This window comes from Camelus dromedarius, unplaced genomic scaffold (genome assembly GCF_036321535.1).
Source record: "Camelus dromedarius isolate mCamDro1 unplaced genomic scaffold, mCamDro1.pat HAP1_SCAFFOLD_121, whole genome shotgun sequence".
NCBI lineage: Eukaryota > Metazoa > Chordata > Mammalia > Artiodactyla > Camelidae > Camelus > Camelus dromedarius.
This window is the reverse complement of record NW_026989801.1, coordinates 2,285,254-2,304,326: the sequence shown is the minus strand read 5'-3', so window position 1 is coordinate 2,304,326 and position 19,073 is coordinate 2,285,254. Positions and strand designations below refer to the sequence as shown.

At 41.6% G+C, this 19,073-nt stretch overlaps 1 long non-coding RNA gene across 3 annotated transcripts in view; it reads right to left on the bottom strand.

The window, feature by feature from the left end:
* The window catches only part of LOC135320792 (uncharacterized), a 33,066-nt gene extending 15,820 nt beyond the window's left edge, over positions 1–17,246 (bottom strand). Inside the window, exons 1-5 of one of the 3 annotated variants that reach the window (XR_010380123.1) lie at positions 16,876–17,246; positions 16,240–16,344; positions 13,549–13,689; positions 10,833–11,057; positions 4,035–4,165 (exon numbers count right to left, since the gene is read on the bottom strand). This is a non-coding gene — a long non-coding RNA (uncharacterized LOC135320792). Of the gene's footprint in view, positions 1–4,034; positions 4,166–10,832; positions 11,058–11,336; positions 11,406–13,548; positions 13,690–16,239; positions 16,345–16,875 lie in introns of those variants that run through there. The other 2 variants (XR_010380121.1, XR_010380122.1) reach the window with 2 other exon arrangements.
* Positions 17,247–19,073: the final 1,827 nt, after the last annotated feature.

The following is a 19,073-nucleotide window of genomic DNA, read 5'->3' as shown; positions in this document are numbered from 1 at the left end:
CCCTGCGTAAAATAATTGTAACAGTGTGATTCTATGTATGGGAATGAGCATCAAAGGGTAAACATTTCCTGGATCATAATAGACTAGTAAGATAGGCGATCCAGAGAACTTTTAGTATCAACAGGGCCTGATAAAAACACCTAACACCTTAAATGGCAGGTCAGAAGGCTCTTCAACCTGAACTAGGAATGAGCCTTCATAGCACCCTGGGACAAAATTGGTCATGAAATGTCTCTCAAAATATTGGTCGAATTTAGGACCAAGGGGGAGCACTGTGAATGAAAATACTACAATGTGAAGGAAAATCCTGCAACCACATCAGTAAACAAAGAATGCTGAAACCAAGTCATCAGCAGCTGCCTCCATCCCCCAGCTAGGACAGGCCCTCAGCGCAGCCTAGGCAGCCACTCAGAATGGTGCCCTCTGAGGGTACTCAGAATAAGAAAAGACAGAATACTGGCCCTAGATAGCTAGGTGCTTGTAAAAGGAATAAACTCAATGAGCCAAAATGCTTCCTCCCATACATAGAAAAGCACTAAATTCTTGAATTTGAGATGCCTGGATTTCTTTAGATAACAAGCAATCTTTTATTGTTCCAACTCCCTGGTCTTTGTTGTAAAGCTCCTATAAAATCCTAGCTCCTCCCCTACTTCTTGGGAGCAGTCCCTCAGACAGATTTGAAGGCTGTCATCCCGCCTCGAGTCCTCCCGCCTAATAAAGTATAACTCTAAACTTTCAGGCTACACATTTCTTTCAGTCGACAAGTCCCAGAATAGACACAACTCATCAATTCTGTAATGGAACACACTGGATCAGGAACCAAAAGCGTGTTCTACTCCAGAAAAACTACGGGTCCCTCTTTATTCCTGTCATTATACAATCCCACCAAAACTCATTAATTTGCTGTCTGCTCGTCTGGCAACCAAACTCAGAGAAGAGTCAACTCAGCAGAGTGCCGTGCTGCGGAGAACACCCCGCAGCACCATGGTGGGCTGCCTGCCCTCCCGCACGCTCTGTCGACCACTAGTGTCCTCCGTGGAGACCAGGCCAACAGAGCTGTTCCTAACAGCTGCAAAGTCCCACAGATTAAATAAAAGCATTATATTTTATACGATATGTTATGTATATTACCATCTCTGAAAACAGCTTTGCCAGAAGCCCAAATCTTCCACATTAATCTGCAAAGGCAAATCCGGCCCCCAAGGGAAAACAAGTCTTATGACGATGCTAAGGCCTCCAAAGTCCTCTCCTGGACCATCAACCAAACTGCCTGCAGGCCTGCAGATGCAGGCGGCTACATGTCTGTTTTTAAAGCAAACCCTTCCTGCCCTCAGGCGCTACAATGTCCCTCTAAGCCCTCCCATCTCAGGGTAAGAGCAGCCACTGCAGAACTTCACAGGGCAGCACTGAAAGGACTGGACACAGAGGATCAGAGCTAAACTAAGCCTTCTGATGACACGAGCTTGTCACTCTGTCATTTTACAGATGAAGGTATATATAGAGAGGTGGGGTGACCTTCCTCAAAGTCACACAGCTAAAAAGTGGCAAAGTCTATAACTCTGCTCCTCCCTCTGGCGTGATGCCCCAGCTGGGACACCCACAGGGTTCTCTCGTACCTGCCTGACCAGTCCTTTCCTGTCACTCATGACCCACCACAGGGTCTGAACTTAGCCTGCTTTTTCAGCATCTTTTCCCTCCATTTCTCAGGAACAAGGCTGCTCTGGCCACTGTATGACTTCCGACTTCCCAAAACCTCCGTGCTCAGGCTGGTATTGCCTATGCATCCTTCCTCATGCTCAGAGGCTCTTCCTCCCCTGCAGGAGGACGTTTCCACTCTCTGCAGGGACAACCCCTCAAGGGAGCCCTCTTCTCGCCCTCAGCACGGCAGGTGTCCCAGGCCACATCCTGAGCTGCCCCATTAGGACTGCATGTGCCCAGGCCTGCTAGTCAGACCAGCAGCCTCAGAGCCAGGGATTATGCCCGGGTCACCCTGCAAACCTACTGCCCGCCTCACAGCCCCCAGCCAGCAGGTCACCTGGAAGTCACAGCAAGTGCCCCACCCAATCCAGAAGTCTCTTCATTTGCCAGCACCGCTGATGACTGGTCTCCAAGGTTTGGTCAGTTTCACACAAAACAGCAGCTTCCACTGAAGCGGAGGGTTTTCGTTTCTGCTCCCCATCCTTACTGGAAATGTCAAGGGAAACCAAAAGATCTTTTCTCAACCCTTTTCTGATGACACCATCCCACCCACAATACTCACATGCTCAAGAGCTTTGGGTCCACGTGGTTTTGTTTCGCTTACGCTAAGTAGCTCAAAACACTGCAGGATTCTTTCTCTTTTGAGAGTACTTGTTTGTACTGAGTTTATCGGCTTTAATCTCTTTTTGTCTCTCTCTTCAGTGTCCCTAGCCGTTGCCACTTCTTACTCCCTTCAGCAGCCTCCCTCCCAACATCTAGTCTAGGAAATCAGCTCTGATGAGGGGCCCGGGGGCAGTCACAGAAGATGGAACAAAGGTACAGAGAGGCTACATAATTTGCCCGAGAAGATCAGCTTCAAGCCCCGAAACTGTGTGTCACGTCCCTCTGTTTAACTCTTATGCTAAACTAGTTAACATTTTATAGATTATGGTTATAAACAGATGAGGTATCAAAATACATACAAGGACACACATCAACTCTAAGATGTTTATTAACTCCACTATTTTGTTTCTATTTATTTTATTTCTATTAAGGAATATTAGGAACCTCTGCAGTCAATATAACAAAATGTTAATGGGTGTTAAATCCAGAATATAGAGGCGCAAGTGTTTTATTACTCATAATTATTTGTATGCTTACAAGACAAAATGAATTGAACGTCTCTCTCCCCTCCCCCTACTCGCTACTGGCTCTCACCTGAGCTCCCAGACCACACATTTAACAGCCTTTCACTTTATCCAGAGCTGAACTCATCAGTTTTCCCCCAGAGCTCCCTCTGCAGTTTCCCTCCTCAGAGCACAGCAGGACCATCATTTACCTCATTAATCCACCCAGAAACCTGGGCCTTACTCCAACCTACCTTCACAGACAGAATTCATACTTTCCTTTTTACCATCTAAACATGCCTAAAATCTGTTCGTTTTTTCCCGGTGACTGTCCCACTGACTGTCCCACTGCTCAGGTAGAAGCCACCAACACTGCCCACCTGGACTCACGAGTCTCCCAAGTGGCCTTCCAGCTGCTCTCCCCTACTTGAGACAAATTGGATTTTGTCACTCCCGTTATTTTATGACTCTTTTCAAACCTAGTGTTCTTAGAAGAAACTCCAAGTTCCTCACCTGGTGAAGGTGTTTGCCATGAAACTGTCAGCTCAGGGAGGGCAGGACCCCCCTCCTCCTTGGCCCTCCTCTTTCCCCAAGGCCCCGCCCTCTGGCACAGCGCTGGCTCAAGAGGACCTGCTGAGCTACACCAGCCTGTATTCTAACACTGTTCTTGAGTTCTTAGCAAACGTCTTCACTTATCAATACAAATCCAAGGTAGATTAGAAAGATTTTAGATGCTGAGCTAGACTATTGATTTGGGGATTTTGCACTAGCAACCTGCAAGTACATGTTCTAATGATTCTGTCTTCTTAAAACCACACCCAGATTTAAGTAGTATTTGTGGAATGTCTTCGGAGTAAAAGGGACTGTACTTTTACAGACTTTATGTTTTATAACATGAACAACCCGGACAGAGTCACAAATGGAACTGCCTCACAAGTGACAGAAGACAGGTGAGAGGCCCAAAGCAACAGGTCGCAAAGATGGTAAGAGCAAATTTGTTTTGCCAACCCCCCCAAAAATGCCTGAAAGAACCAAAAATTCTGAATTTTGAAAGTAAAAGTTTATCATATAGGGAAATAAAATAAATAATCCTCTTCATCAGGGTTTCAAGATCTGACTCCAGATTTTTTAGCAGGCCATACTGAATCCTAGCACAGAAAAATCAGATGGACTAGTGGGGAGTAAGTTCCAGGAAAACGGCAGTAATTCCTCCACTTTTGTAAGGACATACATTCACCTGCCGAAGGTGAATGTAGACTGCATTCTGGAGAAATTCGGAAGCTTCCAGGCTCTGCTTCTGGATGCCGAGGACACGGACAGCTTGGAAGCATGCTTCTAACTCAGTCACCGGAATTCTTACACTGCAAGGGGAAAAGGAGGCCCTCAGTCAAGAGCACAGGTGTTCCTGTTGTGTATCACAGGCTGTGCCTCAGGGACTCAGTGCCCTGCAGCAGCCCGGCCCCAGGCGAGGACCCACAGCGTGGCCCACCCAAGCAGGAGGTGCACTGTGCTTGAGAAAGCCCATCCCCGATGGGGGCAAGAGTGGCTGGTGGGGTTGAGTGAACATATAAATGCCCAAAGAAATATGCCTGCATTCATTCAAGTGATACAAGCAACAGTAGCAGGCTATTTAACAAAATTTCAATTGTCAGTGGAAATTTTGCCATTCATTTCCGCTTGTCCCCTGCACTCTGAAACAGGCTTAGGCTCTCTCACACCTGCAGCTCTGATGCAATACTTGTGAGGTTGTTTTACTTTGCTGCAAGTGTCCCCGTTCCCCTTTTCACTGTGTCTGTCCTCTCTTAACACAGTCGGACATCTTCCTGGATCTCTACCTGAGTTCCTTTCTCCTCCTCCTCAGATCCTGAGATAAAGGACAAGTGAAGGCACATGACCAGAAAAGGCACTGTGGACTTGACTGAAATCCACAGTGACCCCCTAGGTGAGTGCTGCCCACCCTTTACCTTCGATTCTCAAGGTTCTGACCAGGGTGACATCCAGCCCAGAGAGGTGGCCCAGGCCAATTGAAAGCTATGTGGCTTGGGCACAGGGACAGGTGCAGGAGCTGGTTCTGGAGCCAGGCCCCTCCCCACCTCTGCTCCCCTCTCTACCGAGGCCCCGCTGCCAAGCACTCAGGCTCTGTGATCTGATGTCCTTCTCATCTACTCTACTCCAAACCCTTTTCCTTTTCCTTTTTTCCATAATTATCCCCAGCTGGAGTGATTTTTCAATCGCAGTATCTGAAAAAATTTCCTGCAGCCGGAAATGAGGTCTCCAGAAGTCAATGCCCATATGCTAGTTCCTGAAGATTGCTGCTGACTAGGGGGACCCTCACCTACACTCACGTGGTATCAGACATGTTGCAGGGTCGGCCACCCCCAACAAGAGTGTGCTGTGACCCCTATGCCCGTGCAGCATCCCTGCTCACATAAATATATTTGGCCCACTTATCGGTTATTAAGAAGCAAAAATACAAAATTGCTCGTGTTTCTTACTAAAATTATCTATGAAGCGGAAAAGGGAATTGTAATAGAAAAGAACAATTTTGACCCCATGTTAGGTATGTTCCTTTGGCTTTAACCCTGTGCCCTGTTTTCTAGGCTCAGACTTGCTAGCTCTGCACCATTTGTAAAAGAAAGTTGCCTTTAGACTGAAATATCCAGGACAGCCTATTCTCCTGGCCGTGATCTTGAAGGATGCTAACTCATCTGCACTTATGTAGAGATGGCAAGTTGCAAAATAGAGAATAACCTTTGTTTTTTTTTGGAGGTTTCACAGGGGCAACATGATTTGATCCGCATGGACAGCTGCAAGAACAGCGGATTCAAAGGACAAGCAATTCATACAGCAAGAAGTTTCCAACAACCAACCAACACCCCGCCCCTTTTTAGTATAAAAAGAGACTCAATTCAGACTTGGGGAAGATGGTTCTCCAGGACATCAGTCTGCCATCTTCTGGATCTGCCAGCTTTGCAAATAAAGTCACTATTTCTTGCTCCAACACCTCGTCTCCCGGTTTATTGCCCTGTCATGCGGCGAGCAGAACAAATTTGGATTCGGTAACAAAATGACTGCATTGGAGGTAGTATGTCTCCACTGTTTCCTAGTTTCCAATATGTAACGTGCACATTACTTATGATCTAGTGCAAATAATTCATCAAAGACAACCACAAAAAGAAACTATATTCACCCAGCTATCAACACTGAAATCAAAACCTGTCAATTTTATATGCTGTTTAAGAACACAACCAAAAAACTTAACATAGGGAGTTGATTCCACGGAAATAAAATTATTTCTATTCCTTCAAAACTTTTTCTTTTCTTTTCTATTTTATTTTGTTTTGCTTATTGAAAAGAAAATAAAAGTCAAATCAGTTTATTTCACATATTTTTGTTATAGCTACATACTTTAAATACTACAGAGACTTAAATTGCAATAAAAAATTGTTCATATATTAGTATAAAGATATATACACAATCAATGAGGATCAGGAAAGGAATGGACATTTACTAAAAATCCACTGCAATCCAGTCTTTTACAAGCATATCCTGGAATATAAGCTCTATTATCTAGGGGGCCTCACCCACATTCTCACTGCTGAGTCCCTTAGTAATCAACTACTAAGGCACCAGCATAGAACCATGTGATCTGTATTTTAGGAGTAAATAAGGGAATTAGCTCATTCAATTCTAAAACAAAAACCCTAAAATAAATACTGAACTTATTTACAGATAAAGAAAATTGGTCCCCAAAAAAGTAAAGTTTCTTCCTCAAGGTCACAAAGCTAATAACTTGTAAAGGCAAGATTTGAACTCATCTGCCTGATAATAAAAACTAAGGTGGAAATCCCATTAGACTGGGGAGGGTCCAGCTGCACAGCCTATCACCCTATCTTTGTTCAGATTTAGCCTTAGACAGCCTGAGACAGCACCGCATTCCTATGGAACTCGAGGGCAAATGATAACAATAAGGATTTTATATCCAGCAATTTCTTAGGCCTCATTTATATAAAGTGTCAGCAGGTCAGCAGAAAATCTCTGGGAACCATGAGTGGGTCCAGAAATTTTTGCTAATAAGAAACTCAATCTATCAGGACATAGTGACCTTCCCATAAGAGGCCACATGGACATAAACTAAAGGCAGCTGAACAATGAAAACTAGCAAGACCCTGGAACTCAAGCAAGAAGGATCCCTGCCATCCCCCACCCAGTTGCCTCTTCATCTGCATGGATACGAAGACAGAAGACCCGGGTTCTTGTCCAAGTTACACTATCATGGATTCTCGCCCATATAAAGTTACGACTCTATGCTGTCGTAAGTCCTTTCCAACTCAAATATGATGACACCAATATCTCAGTAGAATATCTATGTCTCCACTTCCCTTCTTCTAATAGGAGAATATTTCTATGGACACAAAGCAGAAATCCAATTTAAAAACCATGCATGAAGCCAGGTGAATTTCTGCTTAAGAGACTTTGCTCTCACGCTCAGTGAATGAAAACTCAGAAAAAGTGGACCTTCTCCCTCAGCAAATGGGAGGCAGCCTGATTGTGTGTGTGTGTGTGTGTGTGTGTAAATCAAATGTAATCAAGTCTGGGATGTGTACAGATTTTTTTTAATGTCACTGTAATTTCATGGGGATGAGCCAACATTTAAAGTAATTTGAATCTAGTGTTCTGAGAGAGTCTCAGTCTCTTTTGGTGGAGGAGGTGAAAGGGGAGAGTAAAGGAGGAAAGAGGTAAATGAAACAAAGAAGTAAGAATACTGCTAGGGAAAGGCAAGAAGTTAATTTTGTTCCTCTTTGCATCACATACAAATTAGGGACTGGCTTTCCCCCGATGTCTTATCGAGCACTGAGTTGCAGAAGAAGAGGCGACAGCCCATTACTCACTGAGATTGTGGCTGTACATGGCATCTTATAGACACAAAACATTTACACTGATCAAACACTCTAGCAGCAGGCTGTAATTCTCCTGTTTTGAGAGACAAGAAAACAGGAGTTCAAAGAGGATGTATAACTTGACAAAAGTCAGAGGACCAGTAAACTAAAGAGGATGAATTCAAACTCAGATCTGAATGCAGAGTCTGCTCTTCTCACTCACAGGACTGGAAAATCCTTAACACACAGGCTCCCCAGCTCCCCTGCAGTGTTCCTGGCACCAAGCATTTCCCATGGTAATGGTCGCCAGTTCTCACAGACACAGCGCTCTGTGCAGCCAATGACCTCCATCGGACCTTGATCATCTACCTGCCACGCCCACCAGGCTTCACCATATAGGCAGGAAAGCTGGCTTTCAAGTGTGTACAAAGCCACCCCCGGGTCTAACCTGGGCTCTTCTGCGGCTTCTCCAGCCTAAAGGCAGCCATGAAAATGCTCACAGTTTGTACATGAGCCACACTACCTCTCTCCACCTGTCTCCCCACCTATACTACTTAGCTATGAGCATTTTGAGAATCTTGGAAACAAATTTTTAAAAACAGAAAAGAAAGGATTCTGGAATAAGTGCTTAATACTTACAATTTTAAATGACAAGTTACAAAGTGAGTATTTACAAACCGAATCTTCCTTTCTAAATGTCAGTTTTAAGCATTTAAAAATATAATAGCAAAAAATTCTCACAAAATTAACAAAAACATAAACAATAAACTGGAATAAATTCAAAAATAATGCCCATGTTCTACATGGAGAAACTTCAGGACTGTACTGAGGATTAAAGTAAGAGGCATGAATGTAGAGACATAAACATATTGCATGGAGGAAAGTAGTTTTGTAAAGATGTAAGTTCTCCTAAGAATAATTCAAAACTTGCTAAAAAATGCCATGAAAATTCCAATCTGATTTTTTTTAACTTGAACAAATTATTTTGGAACTCTTCAGGAATAATAAAGTCATAATACTAGACAAGAAAATTTGGGATGGAAGAAAAGAATCAAAAAAAATCAGACTGCCAGTTATCAAATAAATTTTTACCATATGTAAGATATGGTGCTGGAGTAAGGAAGGGAGATTGACAGAAGGGAACCATGAGCTCAAAAAGAGACTCTAGTGTATGTAAGTATTTTGTACAGATGGGATTTCAAATCAAAGAGAAAAGTATGAATTCAATAATTGTCCTGGGACAATCAGAAAATCACCTAGAAAGAATAAATTCTATTCCTGTCATAATGACCACAAGATAAATTGCACATAGTGATGTAAATATTAAAAAGTACTAGTAACAGCAAATACAACCCTTTGCTCTTATTAACTCAACTTCTCCTCACTATAACAAGTACTATTATAATCTCCACCTTAGAGATTAAAAAAACCTGCAGAAGAGATTTATTCCATTATAAGAAAGTATTTCTAAGAATAATGTCAAAGATAAAACCCATAAGGAAGACCTTTACTATCTTAAGAATAATTTGAGCCACAACAAGTATAAAAAAACTTTCTGAACAAAATGAAAGGAAAGAAATGACAAGAAAAAGCTCTGTGATACATGTTGATGAAGTCACGAAGTAAATTTTCATAACATACAAAGAGCTGTCACAAAGCAACAAGAAGCTCCCTCACTTAAATGTTTGCAAAGGACAAAATGAATCATTCATTTTAAAAAAGTCAAAAGGCTAATGAGTGAAAAATGCTCAAAACTTCACTGGTCATCAAATGCAAACTAAAACAATGAAAAAGCACTTTTGCTTATCATATTGGCTAATATTTTTAAGATATTCTAGTTAGTGTCCATCTGTGGGAGAAAAAATCATGAACGACTTTTTCAGAGGATGACATATCAATGGATATGTAAACTCTGAAAAACGTATGTACACACTGACTCAACTCCACTTCTAGGAATTGTTTCCTTTAGGAAAAAAAAAAAATCAGTCCAAACAGATGTATCCATCAGGGCATTTACACAGCACTGTTTACAAAGGTGGGAAGAAAAACTGAAGTGAAATCATATCCAGCGATAGAGAATTGGGTACATAAGTAATTGTGCATTTTTTCATTCCCCAATGGAGAAGGAATTTCTAGAGTCACTTGAAAGGAGTCTGTGATGAATGTAAATGTCACATCCAGGGACTAAATTTCCAGAAGCCTTAACTAAAGGAATACACATGCAAGATCACAGGAATGTCTGTACAAGAAGGATGCAAGTCAAACATTCTTTCTGACAGTGGAAAATGGAGAAAACTTAACTGTCCACCATTAAGACAATATTACGGTAAATCACGGAGAGCTGCGGGTGCTGAGGGAGCCTGCGTTTCACAGTGGTCCAGGGCTTTGTCCACAGTACTCTCCCACCAAAGGTGTCCGTGGACAAGAGACGACACCCGCACATCAGGAGATCCCTCCAATCTATCTGAAAGGACCGGGGGAGTCTGGAGTGGGAGGACGTCTATGATATACCCCTGAGTGAATAAAGCGAGCTGCAGAAAAACATATAGTATGGTCTCATTTTTAAATAAAGCATATATACACAAACGTATACATTGATTTCTCATATGTGCATATATATGTATCTCATAGGCATACAGGTCATGAAATATATATACCAAATTTTCCACAGCTTTTACTCTCAGGAAATAATGGGAAGGGAGTTAGGGGCCTTCCTGTACCACCACAGTTCTCTTTTCAGTATTTCAGTTAAGTATACTTGGAATTTAAAAGTTTATTTAAGTCCGAAGTAAAATGGACGATGCATTCCTTAAGACAGAATGCTACACTTGTCATTAAAAATCATACCAGGGGAGATAGAATATTGCAGAAAAACATGTAAGAAGCCGAATGGAAAATGGAGGTCTCCGCACAGTAAAAAGGGACAGAGTGCTCACTGGTTTTTATGACAGAGCTGATACACACTGACGAAAAGAACAGAAAATAAATGTTAAATTGTTAATTATTATCTCTGAGTAGCAGGACCAGGATAGAATCTTTTGCCCCTTTTTTCAGACTTATTATATTAAATGCACATTATTTTTCATCTGAAAAAAGCATTTTTAGGCGTGTAGTACCACGCATTGGGGAATAATACATGAATACTTACAGAAACAAGTAACTAGGAGACACCGCAGCAGGGCTACACAATGTAGAACGGGCGATCCTGAATAACAACGTGCAGTTACATAAGGACCCACAAATTGAGAGCACCTGCTGTAACAGGGCTTGGCCCCCTTCTATTTGTCAGTTGTGTCTTCAGGGCTGAGGCAGTTCTGAGCACTGCCAGTGTCAGTGCTGGTGTCTGGATGGATGCTACTGGAGGTGAGGGCACCTGCAAGCGGAGAGGAAGAACAGAAACCATCCTCTGCCCTTTCTGTCTTGTTTCTTTGTTACTTTAAAAGAGAGGCATAAGTAAGATAAACTGTGTATCTTCCCTATTGAAATTTCAGTAATGAAACAGTTTTTAAAGTCTTCACAGCTTATATTCTGCCTATAACTGTCTTTTCAAAAAAGCATCATATTTATTAAATGTGAATTGACTCAGTTAATTAACTCCCTGTTGAAACATTCTAGTAAAGAACATGAAAGGCCGTATGTAAAAGAACAACACCTGCAGTGACTAGCTCAGCTGTCTTGACGGCAGTGCATTCAGCCCGCACCATCCCGTGGTCCTGAGTTCCTGATGCTGGTAACAGAGGACGCTGCCGCCTCAGATGGAGAGATACTGTGAAAGCACTTTTTGAATTCTACAATACTGACAAAACATAACTGACAAATCCCAGGCTCCTTTGAGGCTGTCATTTTCTGTTTTTGGCCAACACCCGTCAATGAGCAGAACCACCCCATTCCCGAGCCATGGGACTCACGTGGGAAGCAGTTTTGGAGAAATTTCCATGTATAGAATGTAACCAACTATACGTAGAACTCTGACAAAAGAAAAGATGCAATACTCTGATTTTGAAAACACTCAAAATATTCTCCTAAGCCTTAGTAGCTGGAAAGGCTGGGTTTCTCTTCAGCCACTTATTTATTTCACAGCCAGTGAGCATCTCCCACAAACCCTGTTTCCCTGTGTCTGCTCGGAGCCTCAGGCACAATGTAGGTGTCGATCTTATAAGTCACAGGGCAGACACGTGTCTCTCATGCCTGCAACCCTCAAACAGGCTCGCCTCCTAGCCTCACTGTCTGAACTTGGCCCCATTTTCTCACCTGTTTATTTGGTATCTGTTCTTCTGTAAGCTGCCTGAAAAGCTTTTTGGAACAAGTCAGAAGAATCAGTGGGTAGATAAATGGACAGATGGACAGGTGAGAGTTGGGCAGACAGACAGAGAGACTTCAAGAAAAGGGGAACAAAGAAAATTTCCTATGCAGAAACCTCTTGTAGTCAGGGAAGAAAACCACCACGGAGAAGTGTGAAGAGGCAGGTAGCTTAGGACTGTTTCCTGGATTCCATGAAAAGTCCCACCAAGAGAGAGGGTAGAATTATAAATAATAAAAGAAAAAAGCATGCATGCTTGAAAAATATATCTACAATATGTACTTTCTAGAGAATAGATTCAAATCAGCAGGGCCCAATAACACAATCCTTGGGTATTTACAGAAGTGAGAATCCCATCTCCAAACCACAAGGCATCCCTTCGGAGCACTAAGAGTCTACACTGGATGGTCATAAAGCCGTAACCACAAAAGCTATGCTATCCTGCACTTACAAGGAAAGAGCAGCTGTGCTCAGGCTGCCCACATGCATCATTTACACCCCACAGAACCTCTACGGGGGAGGGACGCCTAGCGAGCCCGTCTTTGCAGGACAGAAAACAAGTCCGGGAGATCCTAAGCTGACCTACCAGTTCTCTATCTCACAGGACTGGTCACTCCAGAGCAGGACTTGAACTCGGACCCACGTTTGTAATCATGGTACTACCGTGCTTTGTGTGCTTTTTGTGTGTATAATACATTTGTTTCTGGCACAAAAGGATATTTAATAAATGATCGGTTATCCTGTCTATCTCATTAGCTCACAATAAATGTTTATAGTGTTGAATTGTACTCTTTTTCCCTGGAGAAAGGAATGGAACACGAGCTGGTGTTAGAATGAGCTGGGGCTCCATTCTTTATCTGGTACCTCATCTCATCCAAGTCCCCAAGCAGGGAGAAGGAGCAAATGTTCTCTTCATCTTTGAAAGAGAGGGCTCCACTGATGGTGACTTAACTCCAAAACCAAGTCTGGGGAAAGGGTACATTCAGCAACCAGAGCAGTATCACCTCTAGGAAGGCTAAAACAGCTCACGGGAGGGCTCAGTGGTTCAGCCTGATTTTATTTCAATCGATAAAACAGTAACACACTCTAAAAATACTAGCATGCAATGGATTGGCTCTTTCTTGACATCTAGCAAGTTTGCACAGCCCACATGTAAAATTATCATGAACCAGTGAAAAGAAGTGTCTACAGACAAGAAAAATCAATGCGACAGGTAGACTGAAACCCAGGCTGGAGGAAAGGAAGAGAAAGGGCATAGTAAAGAAGTGGGGAAAGGCTGGGGAAATAAAATCATCACAAGGACTCTCAAACATCATCCAACAATCATACAATCATTCAATAGAGAGAGAGAGTTACTGAGGTCCTATTCTGTGCAATATTGTATAGCGGGTGAAGAAAGAGCTCAGCGACCATGGTGGCAGCAAGTGGCAGGGCTCAAATACACTTCTGATCCTGGTACCTTGTACACTTGTCCTCAGTATAAGGCCAAAAAAAAAAAAAAGTAAAATAAAATTCTGTAAACTCAAAGCATTGTTGAAAAAAAAATTGAAGAAGACCTAAATACCTGGACAGACACACCACGAATATTCCTGAATCAGAAGACAGAGCTCTTGGAATGGCAGTGCTCCCCAGAGCGATCCGTATATTCAACGTGGTCTCGATCAGAATCCCTGCGGGCTCCTCTGCAGAAACTGACTAGCTGCTGCTACAATTCATATGGGAATTCGAGGGACTCAGTAACCAAAACGTACTTGAAAAAGAAGAACATGTAAGAGGACTTGTTATTCTCAATTTCAAACCTTACAACTGTATCTCCAGGTGAGATTAGAAGCCATTGTGAAGTTATTACTGTGTTTATCCTTAGTTTTTAATTCTCTACAATGAATATAACTGTTACAATAAGAAAAATAAAAAGTAAGGTATCTTTTAAAACATGCACACCGATTCATTCATAGGGAAAAAATATATTAACTATAAGGAGGTAAACAAATATCTAGTGAAAAAGGACTACTTAAAAACAAGAGTGTATTTACATTTTTCATTAATTGAAAACAGAAAAGCACAAACACATCAAGTTTCTAGGGAGACCGATGCAACATATTAATAGTTATTTTCAAAAATTCTAATTGAACAATGAAAACTCAAGAAAGGGAAAATTGTGATTGACACCCAAGTGCAAACACATGGAGAGCAAAGGCCTAGAAATCACAGTTCCTTTAACTCTGATACTAACTCAATAGAAGAGGAAATTCCTCACTGAGGGGACAGTGGAATCCCATGCATAAGACAGCATACACAGTACAAACTGCACTAGAATCTGGGGTGATTTTCTTAGAAGAATTCTAAAGTTACAACATTGCTGAAAAACTATAAAAACACTGACAGACAGATTAAAACACACAGTCATATATATTATATAGAAACATATGAAGTCTACTCCCATGTTGCATAGAAATACAAACATATTTGTTCATTTATGGGCACTGAATATTTTATCCCAGGTAGAATATTTCAACTAAAACAAATAATCAATAATACACTCCTCTTGTCAAATCTACTTGATAAGTTACTCTGCTATGTAAACATAATGTGTCTAAGATAGATCTAAAATTAGTGAAAAAGATCTTTGTATGGTTTCTTGAACTCTTTTCAAAATTCCAAGCTTAATTTTAAAATAGATCTGAGCAGTATTTCGATATTAACTTTTCCCTCGTGAAATGAACAACACAGTCTGTTGTCAAAATTCTGTCCTTACAATGATTCAAGAGCACCGTATCCTAACAAAACTGCTGAACAGCAAGGCACTATCCAGACACTGTGACCAAACAAATGAAACACAAGGAAGACAGTGACCCTATTCTGGAGGGCTTACCGTCTGTTTCAACATCGGGTTTTTATTTGATTGGTTTGATTGGTTAGCAAAATAAAATCAATCAAATACTTTCTGCTTTAAGCATTCAGTAAGTCATGACTCTGTTGTTAGTGTCATGAGAAGGAAAGACTTAAGCATGGCTTGATTAGGTCAATTAGCAAAAGCCATCACTGGGGAGTGAGTAATAAAGAAGTTAACAGATAGCAATGCTTCTGCCTACAAGAGAGCTAAAATAAACCTACACTGATCTCTTTAAGGAAATGAGGAAATGAGGCCCCAATGAGAAAAACAAAAACTAACGAAATCAAAAAAGTAAAGACTTTTTCATTAACGGTTCCAGGAAGGAGTGGAGCATGGTCGTGAGGATCACAGATGCTTGGGACAAACATGAGGGTCTGAATTCCCAGAGCACTGTTTAGCTTTGACACTGATAAGTCAGTGAAATTTTCTGAATCTCAGTCTCCTATCCATAGACTGGGGACAACAGCACCCGTCTCCTAGAACGGTCCTAATAATTAAGTTATTTTATATATAAAAGGTTAAATAAAATACCTCAGATATTAAATATAACCCCAAAAGCCAAGGAAAAAAGAAAACAGAGATAAATTGGAGTTCATCAAAATTTAAAACTTTGCTTCAAATTTCACCATCCAGAAAGTGAAAAAACAACACACAGGAGGAAATTTTTTCAAATCATTTATCTGATAAGGAATTTGTATCTATAAAAAAAAAAAAGAACCTCCTACAACTCAACAATAAAAAGGCAACTCAATTAAAATATCAATAGATTATCTGAAAAATATTTTTCAAGGAAAGTATACAAATGGCCAATAAGCACAGTGAAACGATGTTCAATATCATTAGCTGTAAGGGAAATCAAGTCAAAACCACTAGGAGAAACCGCTTCACACTCACTACAATAGGTTATAATCAAAAAAAGAGTAACAAGCACTAATGAGGACACAGAAGAAATGGAGGTCACAGCCGTTGCTGGTGAGGATGTAACACAGCGTAGCCAATTTGGAAAAATGCCTGGCAGGTCCTTAAAGAGTTGAACATTTGGTTTCTGAATGACCAGGCAATTTTGCTTCCTGAGCACACACGTAAGAGAACTGAAAACAAATGTTCACATAAAAATTCCTACAGGAATATTCATGGAGCCATTACTAATCACAGCCAAAAAGCAGAAGCAACACAAATGTCTATCACTTGATGAATGGGTAAACAGAGGGGCCCAGCCATACAGTGGAATATTATTCAGCAATAGCAAAGCATAGAGTACTGACCCAGGCCACAACTTGGACAAATATTGAAAACGTTACTCAGTGTGAAAGAAGTCAGTCACAGTAGATGGTTCCACTTACATGAAGTAACTCAACTTACATGAAATTTCCAGCACAGGCAAATCCACAGAGAGAGAAAAGTGGCTTCCTGGGGCTGTGGGAGGATGGGGAAGATGGGAACGTCTGCATATGCGTAAGGGGCTTCCTGTTGGGGGGATGAAAATGTTCTAAGATTGACTGGGATGCACAATTCTGGGCATAGAGTAAAAACCGCCGTACATTTTAATGGGTGAATTGTTTTAAAATTGGTAAGAAAAAAGCACCTCCAGCCAGTACCTTCCCATAGTAAATGCAAATTGCTAAATTTTATTAGAGGAAGAAGAAACTGCCCTCAGCATGAAAGCAGGAGTTCAGCAAATGTGAGTTAACCAAAATTGGACAAGAGCATTTCACTTGAAACAGTTGCTGAGTGTACACAAATTATTAAGGCATGACAAGGAAAATCAGTTTGACATCACGAGGAAGCATTCTGCTTCAAATGCAGATAAAGGATTCGGCAAGCCCAGCTGCTACAAATGACCAGAGAAGAAACCTGGTTCTTTAAGCAAGCGCCAGAGCCAACAAGGAAATAGTGGTGAGGAAAGCAGGCAGCTGAAAATCTGGAACAGTTTGCTACAAATAATTTCTCCACTGAAAATTCAAAAACAAAATGAAAGTGATGTGATGGTGTGTTGACCTCACGTGAATGGGCTTCCTCCGGTGCTCGACAGTTTTGTAACCCCGAATGAGAGACTCAGGAGAATCAGCATGGCTCCTGGGAGTCCCCAAATGACTGCCCACCAGCTCGCTGACCACCATCACATCTGCCAGGTTTGAATTGCAGAGAAGAGACCAACTTCTGAAAGGAACAGGAAATATAGACAAGTGAAGAAAAGGCTGCAGTCAGTCCTGGGACAGAGGCCCTCTGAGCAGAGGCCAGAATGCTGCAGGTGAACTGGAGTGGCCCTGGGGCAGGAAGGGACCACGGGGGAGCAGATCTCAATTCTCTTCTCTCTCTCCCTCGGGTAGGAGAGATAAAGTCTGCATCCTTCTCACCTGGAACTGTGGGTTCTGGCTGCCAGAAGTCTTACCAACATGGAATGAATTACTCAAGACTGTGGAAAAAGGAAAGAAAGTGAGAGGGAGTAGGGAGCCAACTCCAAGAACCTCTCAAATGCTCCCATATTTATTGTGTATAATCAAAGATAATAGTCTTTAACAGTTGTGTGATAGTAAGGAGGAACTTCGGGAAAGACGGGATGAGGCAGAGATTGTAGAATCCGCAATGAGTAAAAAGGCTTAGTTTACCTTTAGGGGAGACATGGGGAGAGGGGAACAAGATAAATTCTTTAGATATCTTCATTACAAAGCAGACCACCAGACCAGCCAGGTCCCTGTTTTGGGAATAATATACTATCTAACAGCAAGCACGCCCAGCGTTTATAGCTGAGGGCCTGGGTCATTGCTGTGCAATGAGCAGAGTGCTATCTAAAACCTCAAATATGCAAGCAAGGCATTGTCTATGCTTTTTATGGCAAGTAGACAGGAGTGAAGATGCACAGGTGCTTGCTTGAAAGAAGTTACTAAGCGCATTTTTTCTTCTTAAAGTTGACATGCGTCTGGGGTCTGTTAAATTTGTTAACCAAATCATGGGCTACCACATGGAACCATTATGGAGGACAACCTAGGATGACAAATCCTGGCTCTGGGTCTTTTCCTGCCAGCTTCGGCCATTCCAGCAGGGTCTAGACACATCCCTGAATAACGAACCCACAGAACCACCCAGACTCTTTACTCCTGGTGCTTGGAACTTAATTTTAGCTCTATACAACTTAACGTAGAATAGTTTCAGAAATAATAGATATTATATTCTTTTTATATCTCATCATAGGACTGATTTTTCTGATTGCTCTAAGATGCTTCTACTTGGTAAATCACCTAATTCTGCAGGTGAATTCAGTAATTTCCATTGCGCATAACTAGACTGTCTGGGCCCTCTGACTTCTATTCATCAAATACCGATACACTTAATTGATTTCATTGTTCATCAATTTCAGCCTGGAGGTGAGGGAGTGTCACTCTGTTCCTCAGCCCACCCTCTACTCCTTTCTCTTCAGCAACTCAGGCCTCCTGAATACAAAACAAAGCATCTGTTTCCCTTCATCTACACTTTCCACAAACACATCAGGAATCATCAGCCTAGAGAATGAATTCAACACATGTGTTAAAACAAAAATCTACAAACCTGAAGCAACTCCATCTCCGAATCATGATGCACAATGACATGAAAGTAAGGATGTCAGGTACAAAGCATGCATGAGCCTGACCACCTCATTTCTATTCTTCAAAGGAAGGAAGGTTTTCATATTTTTTTATTATCATTCTTTTTCATTGTTTCTGATTAAGCTAAAAAATAGTTTATGAAATAATTAAGCACTGCAATAACAGATTTTCGCTGTATGAATTACAGAAGGCATTCAGAGGGGATAGGAAAACCCAGCTGTGTAAAAAATGCAAAATTTCTTCCCCTGTTAAGAACACGTATACAAAATGCAACAGAGAATTCAAATTCATGTGGAGAGGAGCAAAAGCCACAGAATCAAAGCAAAGTCATTACTATGACTCAATTCAAAATTCACTGGACAAACATGCTCAATGCATTCAAGTAATTTTAAAGGCACACTGCAAGCCATTCACTTAATGATCTACAGGCTAGAGGAAGAATTTCCCTCTTTAACAGACAACAGAAATCAATAGGTTGCCCCACTAAACGAGGACCAAACAGCAATCAGGTTTTTAACAGTTCTGATAAATCAGCATGTTCTAAACATCAAAATCCAGAAATTTTAAACATTCATTCACACCACAGTGAAACAAGCACTTAATAAAAAACAA